This window comes from Microcebus murinus, chromosome 15 (genome assembly GCF_040939455.1).
Source record: "Microcebus murinus isolate Inina chromosome 15, M.murinus_Inina_mat1.0, whole genome shotgun sequence".
Taxonomy (NCBI): Eukaryota; Metazoa; Chordata; class Mammalia; order Primates; family Cheirogaleidae; genus Microcebus; species Microcebus murinus.
In genome coordinates, this window is record NC_134118.1 from 5,753,538 (window position 1) to 5,770,464 (window position 16,927).

At 38.6% G+C, this 16,927-nt stretch overlaps 1 protein-coding gene across 9 annotated transcripts in view; it reads left to right on the forward strand.

Moving 5' to 3' along the window:
- Positions 1–16,927, forward strand: part of FARS2 (phenylalanyl-tRNA synthetase 2, mitochondrial) — a 520,217-nt gene that overhangs the window by 273,519 nt on the left and 229,771 nt on the right. The gene's annotated exons all lie outside the window — the stretch shown is intronic.

Below are 16,927 nucleotides of genomic sequence, written 5' to 3' on the forward strand. Positions count from 1 at the left end.
CACAGACGAAGCCTGTTGTGTGACCCTACTTGCCCCTGGCAGCACTACTTTCTTGCCAACATTTTTCACTGTCAAACTGAAATGTTTGCCAATCTGATGAGTGAAAAATGATGAAGCCATATATTTCACATTATCCTTGAATTTCCTGAGAATAGATAACACATGGAGGATAAATTCTCAGAGAAGTATAGCCCCTGAAGGAAGGAAAATATTGATTAAAAGTTCATGATAAATTTATTAAAATTGAACATGAGAGAATATCGACATGTGTGTGTGTGTTAGTGAATCAGAATATTTTGAATGTCCTTATGGATTTTGATTGGTCGTGGAATGATAGATCAGGCTGCTGACCCCAAGAGAATCAGGGTAGGCTGCTTTTGACAGGTGTTATTTAGCAAGGAGAAGGATCGCCTTGCACCTGCGTCTCTCCTGGTAAGATCCCGCTACAGAGGAGCTCTGGTTCCCAAAAGCTTTGTTGTATACTGGTAGGAGTTCCTCAAAATCCTTCCTCTCCCTTTTTAATTATTTTTGGTTTTCCCTTTTGCTTGCCTCTCTTTTGTAACTTTTAAAATACAAATTTCTGAAATGACTGAATCCTAGAGGCTTGAAGAAGATCCTGAAGATTTCTTTTGAGTGTTTATCTAAGATTTGGGTTTTGGTGCTGACAGGCAGTAGGATATTGTCTGTGCATTGACATTTGATACTATTTTGTTCAGAGTATGTTGGCAGTTGACACTGAAGTTGAGAAGTGGTGTTCAATGTATGATATTGTTCTTGTCTGACCAAAAAAATGTGGGGGATATCCCATAAAACCACTCGACTATGACTTTATGAAGGGAAAGGCAGAGTCTCTTTATTTCCTGTTGTTTCCCTATACGTTTTGTGTAGTTTTTTGTTTGTTTGTTTCTTGTGGGGGCTTGTTTGTTTGTTTGTTTGTTTTTTGAGGTGTAGGGTCTTGCTATGTCACCCAGGCTGATCTTACAGGCCACTAAACCTGGCTATTATTATTTATGTTTTAGAGACAGGGCCTCACTATGTTGCCCAGACCCAGGCTCAAAACCCTAGCCTGGAGCTATCCTCCTGTCTCAGCTTACAGGTGTGAACCCCTGCACCTGGTGAGTCGAGTAGTGTTGGCACATACCTAGGTGGTGCCCCCTAAACAACTGGGCCACTACTGGGTGAATGCTCACCAGAGTTACCTTTATTCTCCTCCTCTAATAGAAAGCCACTGCTTGCTTGAACGAAAAATTATAAAGCTAGAAAAGCTCTTCTGGGTATTCTGACCAAGACCCAAAGCTCTGGCTAAGCAAGGAACTAACTGAAATTCTGATACAGACAAGACTGGGTGATTGTCAGTCTTAATTATAGGGATTTCCAGAACTCATGATTATACAACCTACCTGGGTGGCCTGTTTCAATGTGTAGTCCATTAGACAGTCAAGGAATTTTTTTCTTATATTTTAGCCAAATTATTGCTTATTGAACCTTTGTACAGTTGAGGAACATCATCTTAATAACTATTTATAAGTGATTGAGTCTCTATAGATCTCCTCCAGAGTGTAAATTAAAAGCTTGTAATTAGTTAACAAAATCATTTTTATAGGACAAGGATAAAGTAGCATTGGCCCTCAGAGTTTGGTACTATTCTTTTTTATGCAGCTTTTCAGTGACTCCAGAGCCCTCTGTGTACCAGACTTAGGAATGATTAACAGTCAGGATAGTCTAGGCAATTGCTGTGCTAACAGATAAAACACCTTGAACTTTAAGTGGCTTAATTCATTGAAACTTTATTTCTCAGTCAGAGAGAGACCAATATGGAGTCCTCCATCCACAGACAAAGCATCTAGAAGATGTGGCCACCAAGGCCCCCATAGCAAAGGAAGAGGGAACTGGAGGGTCTCTCCAGGCCAGACCTGGAACGGGCTCACATCCTGTCTGCTTAGATGCCTTTAGCAAGAATAAGGTCACATGGGCCCAGTCTCTCCAAGGGGACTGGGACCTCTGAGTCCAGGGAGAAGAGAATGAAGTAGGGTGTGGTTTTCACATAGCACCTTCTTTCATGTAGATTACTTTTACTGGCTCAGGTGTGACTCGACAAAGTTTGATGATGAAAAGGACAGTCTACATCATTGTTCCACAGATATACGCTGCCAGTTTGGCTTGCTTCATTAACACATTTTGTTACAGAAGTTTCACTTGCTTGGACTGGTGGAAGTATGTTTTTGGCTTTACCAACCATTGTCTTATTTTTGTTCATCTCCATTCCAATGTCTTGTCAGTCCCCCTCCATCTGTTTTCTCTCTTAGATTCCATAGCCATGTCTAAAAGATGCATTGGATTTGCTTGGGAAGAGTGAGCTATTTTCTTGACTAAATGGATGTATTTTTGGCAAGTTTTAATATTGGAAAGAAAAGAACAAGAACAAAGAAATTGGACCTATTTAACCCACATTCTTCCATTTTTCTTTTTCTTTCCTCATCATTTCTACTCAGTTTTACATTATGTGCCACTCTAATTGGGGCCGTGAATAAAATATTTAAATATTTCAAGTCTTTATTTGTTAGCTTGAGGTATGAGGTGCCAAGACCAGCTAAGAGGCAGAGGGAAGCAGAAAGGAAAAGAGAACTCAATGAGGGCATGTGGAATTAGGGGAGGGAGGCGGGAAGGTTGGCATAAAATGTGTTTATAGCCATTGCATTCAATGAGCTGGACTCAGTAGAGGTAAACTTCTAGAATAGTTTTATTTTTCACACCACTGCCTTCGACAAGTTCTGTCAAATATTTCCTAATCCAGAGTGAAATTTCAAGGAATCCTGTAGCTTGCCTGGTTATTTTCCAGTTCAGTCCAGCCTAATGGCAAAGTTAAATCTTCCATTTAACTTAAAGCTTTTTCCCCTCCCTCAGCTCAGGATGCAGCCCAGGCAGGGGAAGCTTGAAGTGTGGCAAGGGTGGCGCAGGAAGCAAGGGAAGAGGGGCCAGCAGGGAGGAGAGAAGTGGGGCAGGGGCAGCAAAGGGTTTCTTTCACTGTAGAGTGGGATTCTGACATTGGTGCCTTCTAGGTGTGACTAATATCTAGATGCTGACATCTTTTTTCCTTGTTGGGGTGCTTTTGTGGGTTCCTTGGATATTCTCCACTAGTGACTTTTGATTGGAGGCCCAGGAATGGGAGATGTCACTTCTAGCTGATGGTTGGGTTCCACCCCAAGGTCCTTATGCTCAGTGGTGTACCTATAGGCCCTTGCTGCTGAAGGCAGCTCATGCACTGCATCATATCTCTTGAGCAGGATGCCTTCCTTAGGGCTCACAGGCAGCCACTGTGTGCTCAATGCCCATGCAGCTGCAGCAAACTCACAGTTCTTCTCTACTGTCTAGCAAAGACTGTTGTTTTTTTTTTTTAGATCCTCTACTGTAGCCTTTTTTATTTTGTTTTCACCCTATAGAATTTGTCAAGTGTGGGTGAGGGGTGGTCTCTAGGTCCCCCAAATCCAAGGAGACACATGTCAAGTTCTTCAACTGGCTCCCTGAATCCTTTGAAGGGGGAGCTACTCCCTCTTTTCCCTGGAAGAGAGGGAAAGGCATTTATTATTAAGGGGTCATTTCTCCAAGAACATGACCATTTTACTAAATAGCACGGAGATGAGTGATGTGCAAACCAGTCTCATTGTCTCATAGTGTATCCTGCATCTATCTCTTTCAGCCTTTGAAACCTCTAATGACAATAGAAAATGTTCTACTTAGCATTCTATTTCATAGTCACATCTTTTGAGACCACAGTGATACCTACAGAAAGGAGATGTTAAGATGGGCATCCCACAAGACACCCAGGGAGACCTATATGAGAGAGGGAGGTTGGAAGAGGATGTGCCCTAGATTCCAAGGACAAAAGGACATATGCAGGAAAGTGGAATTGGGAGGCCACTGAGTGCCCGGCTGCAGAGAAAGCTGGTGGGGTCGGGGCCCTTGGTTTCAAGGCAGAGGGAGCTACAAGGGATCCTGGAATCCCTCAAGCTGAATGAAAGGCACTGTGAGAGCATGAGAAGATTTATTAGTATATAATAGGAATTGTTTGTTCACAGTGAAGGGTCAGGGACAAATCACAAGTTAAAAGCAGAACATGCTCACAGCTACTTTATAGGTTTGCATCTACACAGAACCATGTGATGATGATTTCCATTCCCTCTGTAGTCCTTCCTTTGTATCAGGCCCTCTTCTGAGCCCTTTACCTTTAATGGTTCATTTAAGCCTAACAGTAGCTCCATGAGGTAGGTGCTATTATTAACCTCGCTTTACAGATGGGGAAGTTGAGTCAGAGATTAACTCATCCAAGGTTACCAGCTAGTAAATAGTGCAGCCAGGATTAGTCTGGCTCCAGAGTCAGTGCTCTTAACCTGCCTGCTCTTTAGACAGGTTAGGAGTGTGTGATCAACTGTATATTTATGCCTATAGGATAGGAAAGGTTGCAACTTACTTAGAGCCCAAATTCCCTCTGAGGAAGAAAACAAGTCCTGGTCCGTCAGCAGCAGCTTTCTGCACGGGCCTGAGATCTTCGTGCACTACTAAAAAGCAGGCGCTGCCTCGTGGGGGACTCTGAGCAGAGAACAGCCAATGAACAGGTCTTGGGGGATGCAGGAGGGCTGGCCTTCCTTCTTCCCGGGGCACACACTCTCCTCTGGAATTTCTGGAAAAGCAGTGGCTGCTAAAGCAATGGCCTCTGCTTGTCAAGAGAGTTATCTCTACTCAGCTTCCACATTCTCAGCAAGCAGAGCCCCCACAAGAAAACTCTCTTGCCTGTGTGTACAGATATGTTGCCCTGATTGAGAAAATGGGTCTTCTCCTTGCCTATCTCCTCTTCGCACTCAGGTTCTGAGAGCCCAGAAATGTCCAGAAAAACTAAGCAGAGCACAGGGGTGGAGAGGAGCTCAGATTTACATTGGGAAAAACGCACAAGAATCTCTACATTCAGGGATCCCATTGGTACTAGTTATCAAACTAAAAAGTCATTTATGAATAATGCATCTTGGTGTGGAAGAAGTATTTGGATGTGATCAGAGCAGTGTCTGTTGGGAAAGGAAGACTGGATAACAGGGTGTTAGGGGAAAGAAGTTATGGGATGGTGTGCTAACATTCCCTGCTGGATGAGTTGCCATGGTGCTAGAGAGAGCGTCTCAACTCTATTTACTTGTAAGAACTATAGACAACCCTGTTAGGAAGGGTTTTTACCAGACTACCATTAATTCATACACAGTTGTATGAACTAATACAGAGAGATTCCCTGTATCCAGTTTCCTCCACTGCTAATGTTTTGCCAAAATATAGTATAGTGTCATATTAGGTTATTGGCATGGTACAATCTATTGATCTTATGCCGATTCTCTCAGTTTTACTTGAATTCATTTTGTGTGTATATATATATATATATAGTGTGTGTGTGTGATTGGTTCTGTATAGTTTTGTCATGTGCAAGTGTGTGTGCTCACCACCAAAGTCAACATGCAAAACAGTTTCATCACCACAAGGATACTTCTTGTTGTCCTTTAGTAACCATTAAGTTGGGTCTATCAATGGGTCATTTCTTTTAATACTGAGTAGTATTCCATGGTGTGTATGTATTACAGTTCATTTAATCATTCACTGGTTAAAGGACATCTAGGACACTAGCTTTTGACCTCTTGGGTCAATAATGGATTGGCCTTCTAGTGGTTGGTTGACTTATTTCGTTTTCTTACCAAATCCACAGACTAAGAAAATCTGGGTTGATGTATATCATATGTTAATATAAAAAATTCATTTGATATATATTTTTTCTGTTCTTGTCTGTCTTTTTTTTTTTCTTTTTGTTGTTTTTGTTGTTGTTGTTGTTGTTTTTGTTTGTTTTCAGGGTCTGGCTCTGTTGCCTAGGCTACAGTGCAGGGGTGCAGTTATAGCTCACTGCAGCCTCAAACTCCTGGGCTCAAATGTTCCTCCCACTTCAGCCTCTTATGTACCTAGGATTACATACACATGCCACCATGCCCAGCTAATTTTTTTTTGTTTCTTGTAGAGACACGGTCTCACTATATTACCCAGGCTGGTCTTAAACTCCTGGCCTCAAGTGATTCTCCTGCCTCAGCCTTCCAAAATGCTGGGATTATAGGCATGAGCCACCATGCCCAGGCTGGTATATATTTAATACTATTAATGACTTGTTGTTATAGTTAAATTACTATTATTAATACATTCCTGGCTCTCCTACAGTGGGAAACCAGTAACTGATATTTGTAATGTTGCCAGCTGTGTGTATACATTCCATTAAACAGTAAATGAATAGTGCCCCTTCAGGACTGCGTTAGGACGTGATCCATGTATTTTCAGGGTTTGTTGTAAGTAGTTGCACACAACTGAGAGGAGGCCCTGGAGAATTCCAGGGTGACATTGACCACATGCCTCCAATTAACCCCTGATTACTGTGGCTTCATAAGGGATGTGCCCTCTAGTAGCAAACACTTTGTTAGAGTTAAGTCCTTTAAAGAAATTTGTGTATCACTGAGAGGAACAGAAACCAGCAGGTTAAGGTTTACAAATAAAGAGGAAAAAGAGGTTCACACAGCTTGCCAAGAAGGTTTTGGTTGCTTGTCCTTAAGATATCTGGGAATAGATTAGATCAAGCTATTTAGCTTCTGCTCAGAAATTTTGTGTGTTTTAATTAACTTGGCTTCAGCTAAGGAGTTATAGAAGCCACTGAATTTTGTGTTTGGGCTAATATTAAAGGATGCCTTTTCTCTTGGTATAGATAGTTGCCAAAACAGATGGTCTAACAGGAAAGACCACAAATACATAACTCAATAAATTTTAAACTACTGGAACAAACTGAGGGAGAAAACAGAAGTTTTTACAACGTGCTCCAATTGATTTGTTTTCTTTTTGGAAAGGTTAAAGGATATTTCCATAGAAGTGGAACAACTCAATATCTATTTCATAAGATTCAAATTATAATATTATCCAGCATTTCCCATATTGACAAGTTAGTTTATGCTCCAGGGTGACAGCTATAGCCCCAAAGTTAGAAGTTAGAGACAGGAGTTTCCCAAATTTCTCTCAGTACTCAAGTGAAAGAAAAACTTGTTTCTCATTTGCTTTTCCTTTGGGAGTGGGATGCAGTTTGATTTTTTTTTGTTTGTTTATTTTTAAATGTCATCTTTTAATTATATTTTGGATAATGATGAAGAGAGATGCAATTTTATTATAATAATAAATCTTAAAAGGCTCAGTGACTCCTTTATGTACTGCTTAGAACAACTCCCACTAGTACAGAGTGTTTCATTAATTGTCATTACTTGGGAATTATGGAATTAGAATGGCTGACGTTCCTTTTATCATTAATATATTTAAGTGACAGTGGCATTACTTACTCTAAATTAAGTTCCTTTCCTGGTTAAAAAAATTATAACAGTGTGACAAGAAATAGAGCACTATTAACTTTTATTTTGGAAAGTAATTTTTCTAATGGAGATATGGAAGCAACTATTATTCTAGGTTTCTTAACAGAAGGAATAGATAAGTACATCTAACTTAATACTTCAGGAATTTCAGCAGTGGGTTAAAATGTTTAATCACTGGGTTTTCATCTTCTCCTCACTGAGAAAGGAATAAGACATTCTTCTTAATGTACACAGTATTTTATAGATACCTATAAAACTTACTCAAGTGCCATGGCCACAATGTTTTCCTTCTGGCAGCTCTTGGCATTTATTCGCAGGCAGCAAGGGGCTGGGCCAGTGAGTCTCTCAACTTGGAGCTGACCTTGTAAATCTGTGTTTTGTGGCGAGTGGAGTCCCAGTGATAAAAGGCTGAAGGCACCTGTCAGAGGACTGTGTTGACCCTCCCATCCAAAGGCAACTCTCCTGGGGTCACAGTGTTCCTGTCATTTTGGCTCAGGGGATTTACTGAATCTCTTTCCATTTCTGCTCCACTCTTCCTAAAAGACTTCTTTTTACTGTACTGAACACACTAAATTCTGGGTAGCTTTCTGCTTGTGGCCCAATTTCGGTAACTATTGTTAATAAGGAACCTAACGATAAATTTGAAGTAAATGGAAATATTTCCCAACACTAACTCTGTACAGTGTTGGACAATGTTCGCTCAAACTCCCGTTATACACATGACTCATCTCATGAAAACTGTTATATGAAAAATCCACATTTAGTTGAAAGTGATTTTTAAATTAATGATCATCTTAATGCATTTACGATATGATTCAGTTTTTTTAAAGTCTCACCTGCAGATGTGGGAGATATATTATTACCTGAAGCTCTGTATACAACTCAGGCAGTTAAAAAACCCAATTTATGTGCGCACACACCCACTTCTTAATGTAAAGACAGAAATAACAATTTTCCTTTTATGTTACCTTAGTGAGTTTTCTCTAACACAGATGACCTTATGTATTGTGAAAGTGGTTATTACTGGGATGAACTATAAATTGTCAATTTAGAAAACATAAAAATAAAAAACAAACCACAGCAAACAAACAATCAAACAAAAACAATTTCTAACTCAAAAATGGAAAATGTCCAAAGCTAGTAAACTATTAGAAAGTCTGACTTTTGCTGAATGAAAACTGTTATTTGCAACAAGCTGCTTCATAGTTCTTAATTTTCTTGAGTTCTAGGATCTTAGATTGAAATTTGCTAGAAAGGGATACTATGTTGGGGGCTAGTCAGAAGGTGATGCAGGAAGTGGTGTATGAGTGAGTCATTGGTTGATCATATGCATGTCATCATATTTAGCCTTTGACTTTTTTTTATTTCAGCATATTATGGGGGTACAAATTTTAAGGTTTCGAATAATGCCTTTGCCCCCCCTGCCCCCACAAGTCTGAGCTTCAAGCGTGACCATCCCCCAGACGGTGGACATCTCACTCATTATGTATGTATGTACCCGCCCCCCTCCCCTCCCACCCACCCAATACCCAATTAATGTAGTTCCTATGTGTCCACTTAGGTGCTGCTCAGTCAATATCAGTTTGCTGGTGAGTATATGTGGTGCTGGTTTTTCCATTCTTGAGATACTTCACTTAGTAGTATGGGTTCCAGCTTTATCCAGGAAAATACAAGAGGTGCTATATCACCATTGTTTCTTAGAGCTGAATAGTACTCCATGGTATACATATACCACATTTTATTAATCTACTCATGTATTGATGGGCACTTGGGTTGTTTTCCACAGCTTTGCAATTATGAATTGCGCTGCTGTAAACATTCGAGTGCAGGTGTCTTTTTCATAGAGTGTCATTTGATCTTTTGGGTAGATGCCCAGTAGTGGGGTTGCTGGATCAAATGGTGGATCTACTTGTATCGCTTTAAGGTATCTCCATATTGCTTTCCATAGAGGTTGAACTAGTTTGCAGTCCCACCAGCAGTGTAGGAGTGTTCCTATCTCTCGCGTCCACGCCAACATCTATTGTTTTGGGACATTTTGATAAAGGCCATTCTTACTGGAAATAAGTGATATCTCATTGTAGTTTTTATTTGCATTTCCCTGATGATTAGAGATGTTGACCATTTTTTCATATGTTCGTTGGCCATTATTCTGTCTTCTTTTGAAAAATTTCTGTTCATGTCCTTTGCCCACTTTTTGTAAGAGTTGTTTGATATTTTCTTGCTGATTTTCATGAGTTCTAAGTAGATTCTAATTATCAGCCCCTTATCAGATGTGTAGGATGCGAAAATTTTCTCGCATTGTGTAGGTTGTCTGTTTACTTTCATGACTATTTCTTTGGCTGTGCAGAAGCTTTTTAGTTTGATCATGTCCCATTAATTTATTTTTGTTGCTGCTGTGTTGCTTTTGGAGTTTTCTTCATAAATTCTTTGCCTAGGCCGATGTCTAGAAGAGTGTTTCCAACATTTTCCTCTAGAATTCTAATAGTTTCATACCTTAGGTTTAAGTCTGTTATCCAGCATGAGTTGATTTTTGTGAGAGGTGAAAGGTGTAGATCCTGCTTCACCCTTCTACAAGTGGCTATCCAGTTTTCCCAGCACCATTTATTGAAAAGGGATTCTTTTCCCCAGTGTATGTTTTTGTCTGCTTTGTCAAAGATTAGATGGCTATATGAGGATGGTTTTATATCAGAATTCTCAGATCTATTCCACTGCTCAATATTCCTATTTTTGTGCCAATACCAGATTGATTTTATTACTACTGCTTTGTAGTATAGTTTGATATCTGGCATATTAATACCTCCCATTTTGTTTTTATTGCCTAGAATTGCTTTTGATATGTAGGGTCTTCTCTGGTTCCAAATGAAGCATAAAATTATTTTTTCCATATCTTTGAAGAATGATGTTGGGATTTTGATAGGTATTCCATTGAATCTGTAGATCAGTTTGGGTAGTATAGACATTTAAAAGATATTGAGTCTGCCAACCCACGAGCATGGTATGGAAGCAAGGCATAACTAATTCCCTTTACATTTTCAAAAGGTTCTCAATTACCCTAAACTAGAGTCAATTTGGGCAACTCAACATAGTTTCATGTTTTTGCCTTCATATGTTTGCTTTTATCTCTCTTCTTGGAAGATCTTTTACCTTTTAAACCCCTGCATATCCTTTAAGACCATACTTAACTCACCTTTCCAAAATGTCCTTGTTCAGCCTACCTTAAAGTGACCCCACTTCCTTTGTTGCCCAATATAACCTAATTTCTATCACTCATGGAACTGATTGCATATGCATTTATAGGTCTTTCTCTCTCTGCTTTGAAGGTATATATCCCTTGAGAGCATGAACTATGGAGCTACACATGCCTGGGTTCACAGCCCATATCTAGCACTTATTAGCTTTTGGTTGGCTAACCCAATGTCATTCCCAACCTTATTTGTCCTTGGAGATGTCCCACTCGAGAGTTTGAGAAGCCACACAGTCATGTTCTTCATATCCTTTACATCTAGGGCTGGCCAAGCAATCCAGTACTGGGCAATGAAATGTAAGAAGTTTGGGAACTTTGGGAAAGCTTTTATTTCCCTATAAAAGCAATATATATGTAAGTAATGCTCACTGGAACTGTTCTGCTTTTCTTCTGCCTTGTGTATGACTAGAGATGGGGTAGCTATTCTGCAGTCATGAAATCACTATAATAATAATGGAAACTAGCCTGCTAAGAAACCTGAAGCAGAAAGACAAAAAGAGCAAAGGTCTTTAATGGTATCCTTGAACTGCTGTGCTGAACCTGGAAATGCCCACCTCCAGAATCCTTGTTAGAGAAATTAAATACCTATTATCTAGACCACTTTTAATAGGGTTTTCTGTTGCTTGCAGCCAAAAGTATTTCTAGATAGCTGTGTAATCATGGGCAAATTAAACTCTCCAAAGTTTAGTTTTCTCATCTATAAAATGGAGTTAGTAATAGTGATATAACAGAGTCAATATGAGGATTAATGAGATCACATGTTCAGACTCATGGTAAGCAAATAATTGTTTATTTCTTTCTCCTTCCCTTATATGATGTCATTTACCAGAAAGCATCTACCACATTGTCTGGTACAAAAAGAAGACTCAGTAAATATCTGTTGAATTAGTAAATGAATATTAGAATAAAGCAGTTGAGCAGACATTGTGAGATAAGCCACTCTAATGGCCTCCCACAGATTTCTTAATGGCTGAGTTGACAGTCTTTCTCCATCTCTAGAATTTGACTTGACCCTATGACTTGCTTTGGACAGTCAGAGGAGTAGTAAACATGATGCAAACAGATACTTGAAATGTATTTACACTCTGGGTAACAAGAGTTACCCTCTTGATACAATTAAAACCCTGTAAACTTTGGGATCTTCTTCATGAATGCTTTGCCTAAGCCAATGTCTATAAGGGTTTTTCGAACATTTTCTTCTAGAATTCTTATAGTTTCATTCCTTAAGCTTAAGTCTGTTATCCACCATGAGTTGATTTTTGTGAGAGGTGAAAGGTATGGATCCTGTGTCAGCCTTTTACATGTGGCTATCCAATTTTTCCAGTGCCATTTATTGAATAAGGATTCTTTCCCCCAGTGCATGTTTTTGTCTGCTTTGTCAAGGATTAGATGGCTATATGAGGATGTTTTTATATCTGGATTCTCAGTTCTGTTCCATTGGTCTATGTTTCTGTTCTTGTGAGAGTACTATGCTGTTTTCAGTTACTATAGTCTTGTAGTATAGCTTGAAGTCTGGTAAACTGATGCCACCTCATTTGTTCTTTTTGCTTAAGATTGCTTTTGCTATACAGGTTCTTCTCTGGTTCCAAATGAAATGGTGTAGAATTCTTTTTTCTAGATCTGCGAATGATGATGTTGGTATTTTAATAGTGATTGCATTGAATCTGTAGATCACTTTGGGTAGTATAGACATTTTAACAATGTTGATTCTGCCAACCCATGAGCATGGTATGGTTTTCCACCTGTTTACATCCTCTGCTATTTCCTTCCTCAGTGTTTTGTAGTTCTCCCTATAGAGGTCTTTTATCTGCTTAGTTAAATATATTCTTAGGTATTTTCTTTTCTTTCTTGCTATTGTGAATGGTATTGAGTCTTTGATTTGGTTCTCAGTTTGACTCTTGTTGTATAGGAATGCTACTGATTTGTGTACATTGAGACTTTGGTGAATTTTCTTATCAATTCCATTAGTCTCATGGCAGAATCTTTGGGATTTTCTAGATGTAAGATCATATCATCAGCAAATGATGATAGTTTGACCTCTTCTGCCCCCATTTGGATGCCCTGATGCCCTTGATTTCCTTCTCTTGTATGATTGCCCTGTCTAGGATGTCCAGCACTATATTGAATAGAAGAGGTGATAGAGGGCAACCTTGTCTTGTTCCTGTTCTAAGTGGGAATGCGTTCAATTTTTCCCAATTCAATATGATGTTGGCTGTGGGTTTGTCATATGGCTTGTATCATTTTTAGGTAAGTCCCATCTATTCCCATTTTGTTAAGCATTCTTATCATAAAAGGGTGTTGAATTTTGTCAAATGCTTTTCTGCATCTATTGAGAGGATTATATGCTTTTGTTTTTGCTTCTATTTATGTGTGGAATTACATTTATAGATTTGTGTATATTGAACCATCCCTGCATCTCTGGAATAAAGCCCACTTGGTTGTGATAGATTATTTTTTTGGTAAGCACCTGGATTCAGTTTGCTAGGATTTGGGGAGGAATTTTTATGTCTATATTCATTAGGGATATTGATCTGTAGTTTTCTTTTTTTGTTGCATCCTTTCCTGGTTTTGGTATCAGGGTGATGTTGGCTTCATAAAACTAAAAAAATAAATACATGGGACCTAATCTAATTAAAAAGCTTCTGCACAGCCAAGGACACTATCATGAGAATAAACAGACAACCTACAGAATGGGATAAAATATTTACATGTTACACATCTGATAAAGGGCTGATAACTGGAATCTACATAGAACTCAAGAAAATCAGGAAGAAAAAAATCAAACAACCCTATCAAAAAATGGGCAAAGGGCATGAACAGAAACTTTTCAAAAGAAGATAGATTAATGGTCAACAAACATATGAAAAAATGCTCAACATCTCTGATCATCAGGGAAATGCAAATCAAAACCACACTGAGATATCACTTATCTCCAGTGACAATGGCCTGTATCAAAAAGTCCCAAAATAATAAATGTTGGTGTGGCTACAGAGAGATGGGAACACTCATACACTGCTATTGGGACTGCAAACTAGTATAGCCTCTGTGGAAAGTAATATGGAGGCACTTCAAAGAGCTACAAGTAGAACCACCATTTGATCCAGCAATCCCATTACTGGGCATGTACCCAAAAGAACAAAAGACGTCTTCACTAAAATGTTTATGCCAGCACAATTCATAATTACAAAGCTGTGGAAACAACCCAAGTATCCATCAATCCATGAGTAGATTAATAAAATGTTTTCTATGTATACCAGGGAATTCTACTCAGCCACAATAAAACAATGGTGGTCTAGCACATCTTGTATTATCCTGGAGTGAGCTAGAGCCCATTCTACTAAGTGAAGTATTACATGAATGTTAAAATAGGCCAAACTATGGCCTACAGGCTAAACCCACCAAGTTCCATGTTTTCATAAATATGGTTTTATTAGACTTCAACCATGTCCACTGATTTACATATTGTCTATAATTCATTCTGTACTACAGTGGCAAAGTTGAGTGAGTGGCTATGATTGAGATCATATGGTCCACAAAGCCTTAATTATTTAACTTCCTGGCCATTTACAGAAAAATTTTGCCAACCATGTTATAGACCTTCTCAGAATTGTCAGTGTGATGATGTGAATTTCAAAATAATTAGAATACATAATCATTTTATCACTCAATATTTATTAACAGACGTAGTGTTCCCTGTCATAGTCTAGGTTAGATTAGCTCCAAGATACAATAGCTTTCTATGGTTCTCTGATTCTTTAAAACATACAACTAAATGATCTAATTTATCTCATTCATTCATGCATTTAACAAATATTTATAGAGTAGATATTGGTTTTGGTAGTTTGTATATAATAGAGCTGGAGTCCATTCTACTAAGTGAAGCATCACAAGAATGGAAAAACAAGCACCACATGTACTCAGCATCAAATTGGTATTAACTGAGCAACATTTAAGCGCACATATAGTAATAACATTCACTGAGTGTCAGGCAGATGGAAGTGGGGAGGGGGGATGGGTGTAAACACACCTAATGGGTGTAGCGTGCACCTTCTGGGGGTTAGACATGCTTGAAGCTCTGACTTGGGTGGGGCAAAGGCAATATATGTAACCTAAACATTTGTATTCCTATAATACACTGAAATAAAAATTTAAACAAAGAATAAATGCAAAATAAATAAATAAATAAAACCCTGCAACCACCATGTGAATGAGTGTAAGCTAGCTTGTTGGATGATGTGAGAGAACCAGAGTGGCACAGCCAACAGGCAGCAAAACCCCAGACATGTGAGTGCCACCTGACCACATGTGCATGAGTAAACCCAGTTGAGAACTCAATAACTTTCCACTTAAGCCCAAGTGCCAACCAATATAGAGCTAAATGAATTATTTAATTAATTTATTTTTTAGAGACAGAGTTTTGCTCTGTCACCCAGTCTGGGAAGCATCAGTGGGATCATAGTTCACTGTAACCTTGAACTCCTAGGCTCAAGTGATCCTCCTGCCTCAGCCTTTGAAGCAGCTGGGACTACAGGTGTGCTACAATGCCTGGATAGTCGTTTTTTTTGTTGTTGTTGTTTTTTTTTTTTTTGAGGCAGGGTCTTGCTATGTTGTCCAACTGGTCTCAAACTCCTGGCCTCAAGTGTTCATCCCACTTTGGCCTCCCAGAATAGTTGTTTTAAACCACTAAGTTTTGAGGTGTTTTGTTTTGCAGTAAAAAATAAATGATAAAGGGATGGTTTGGGGGACCTCTGAAATGAATAAGATGGGCATGAGGCATCTCCAGGTATGATACCTAGGAAAGGACAACATATCACTTTTGTAGTGTTCAGCCTTGCGTCCAGAACCTGAATCAAATCATGAAGAAACATTAATCTTAAATTGAGGAACATTCTATAAAACAACTGGCCAGCATTCTCCAAAATGTCAATGTCTTGTATGACAAAGGAAAGCTAAGGAATGGTCGTAGATTAACAAAAACTAAAGAGACATGATATCTAAGTGTGACATGTGATCCCAGACTAGATTCTGAACTGGAGGGAAAAAGTGCTCAAGGACATAACTGGGACAAATGACAAAATTTGAATATGGATTACAGATTAGGTAAGAGTATTGCATCAATGTGAAATTTCCTGAATTTGATAATTGTACTATGGATACATAACAATATCTTTGTTCTTAGGAAATCTACACAGAAGTATTAAGGGATAAAGGAGCATGTATACAGTCTACTCTCAGATGGCACAATAGATTATTATAATATGTAATAAAATGTAATATATATTTATTGATATATTTGTAAATATATCAATAAATTGAAACTGTATTTATACTTATACTTATAAATTATAAATATATAATTCATGCATATGCTATAAACATCAATATTTATAAATATGTCAATAAATATATAGTATATTATTTATAAATATATTAATAAATATAGCATATAATAAAATAATGAAACAATTATATTACTTATATATTTATACTAATAAATATAATAAAATAAAAATAATAACTGATATAGCCACTGTCACATTCTTTTGTCAGAGGAAAGTTTTTGCAAGCATATGAAGTTTCTATAGAATGTACGAACTCTTCTGAAGATTGTACCTTTTGGTGTGCTCAGATAAAATGAGAGTTATATGTGGTCCCCATGAGGCTTATAAGAGTGAAACCAAACTTATCATCACTAATTCTCAGTCCATAATATCAAGGCACTGCCACCTTTGCTGCTATATTTATTCTCCTTCTACAATGGTTACCATTGGGAGTTTAGGGTTGCTGTACTTTGACTTTTGATTGGTGCCTCTTACCTGTTGACACCATTGATTTCTTTTGCCCTGTCATTAGAGCACATGGATTGAGACACATGCTTGTCAGGTCCCTTCCTGAAAGAAGTTTATTACTGGGCATACCTGTGTTAATCTCTTTTCTGGCTCAGGTCGTAATACCGACTAACTCCTCAGGTAGAGATGTCTACAGTATTCATGTACGTATGCACTTTTGAGTTGTTGGACATATTGAAGAAATTGTGAAAGTAAATCATAACGTCATAACATTCTAAGTTCCATGTCTGGTGCCATCAGAAGTTCTAATGCAGAGGTTACAGGGCTGGTTCTGGGGGGCCCAGACTCTTTGCACTCACCACTTCCCCTCTCCTCAGCACACTGGCTTCCAACTATCAGCTTTTTGCCTTCCACTCACATGTTGGCTTCTGCAGCTCCAGGCATCATATTCTTGAGTGGTAGCATCTAATGTAGGA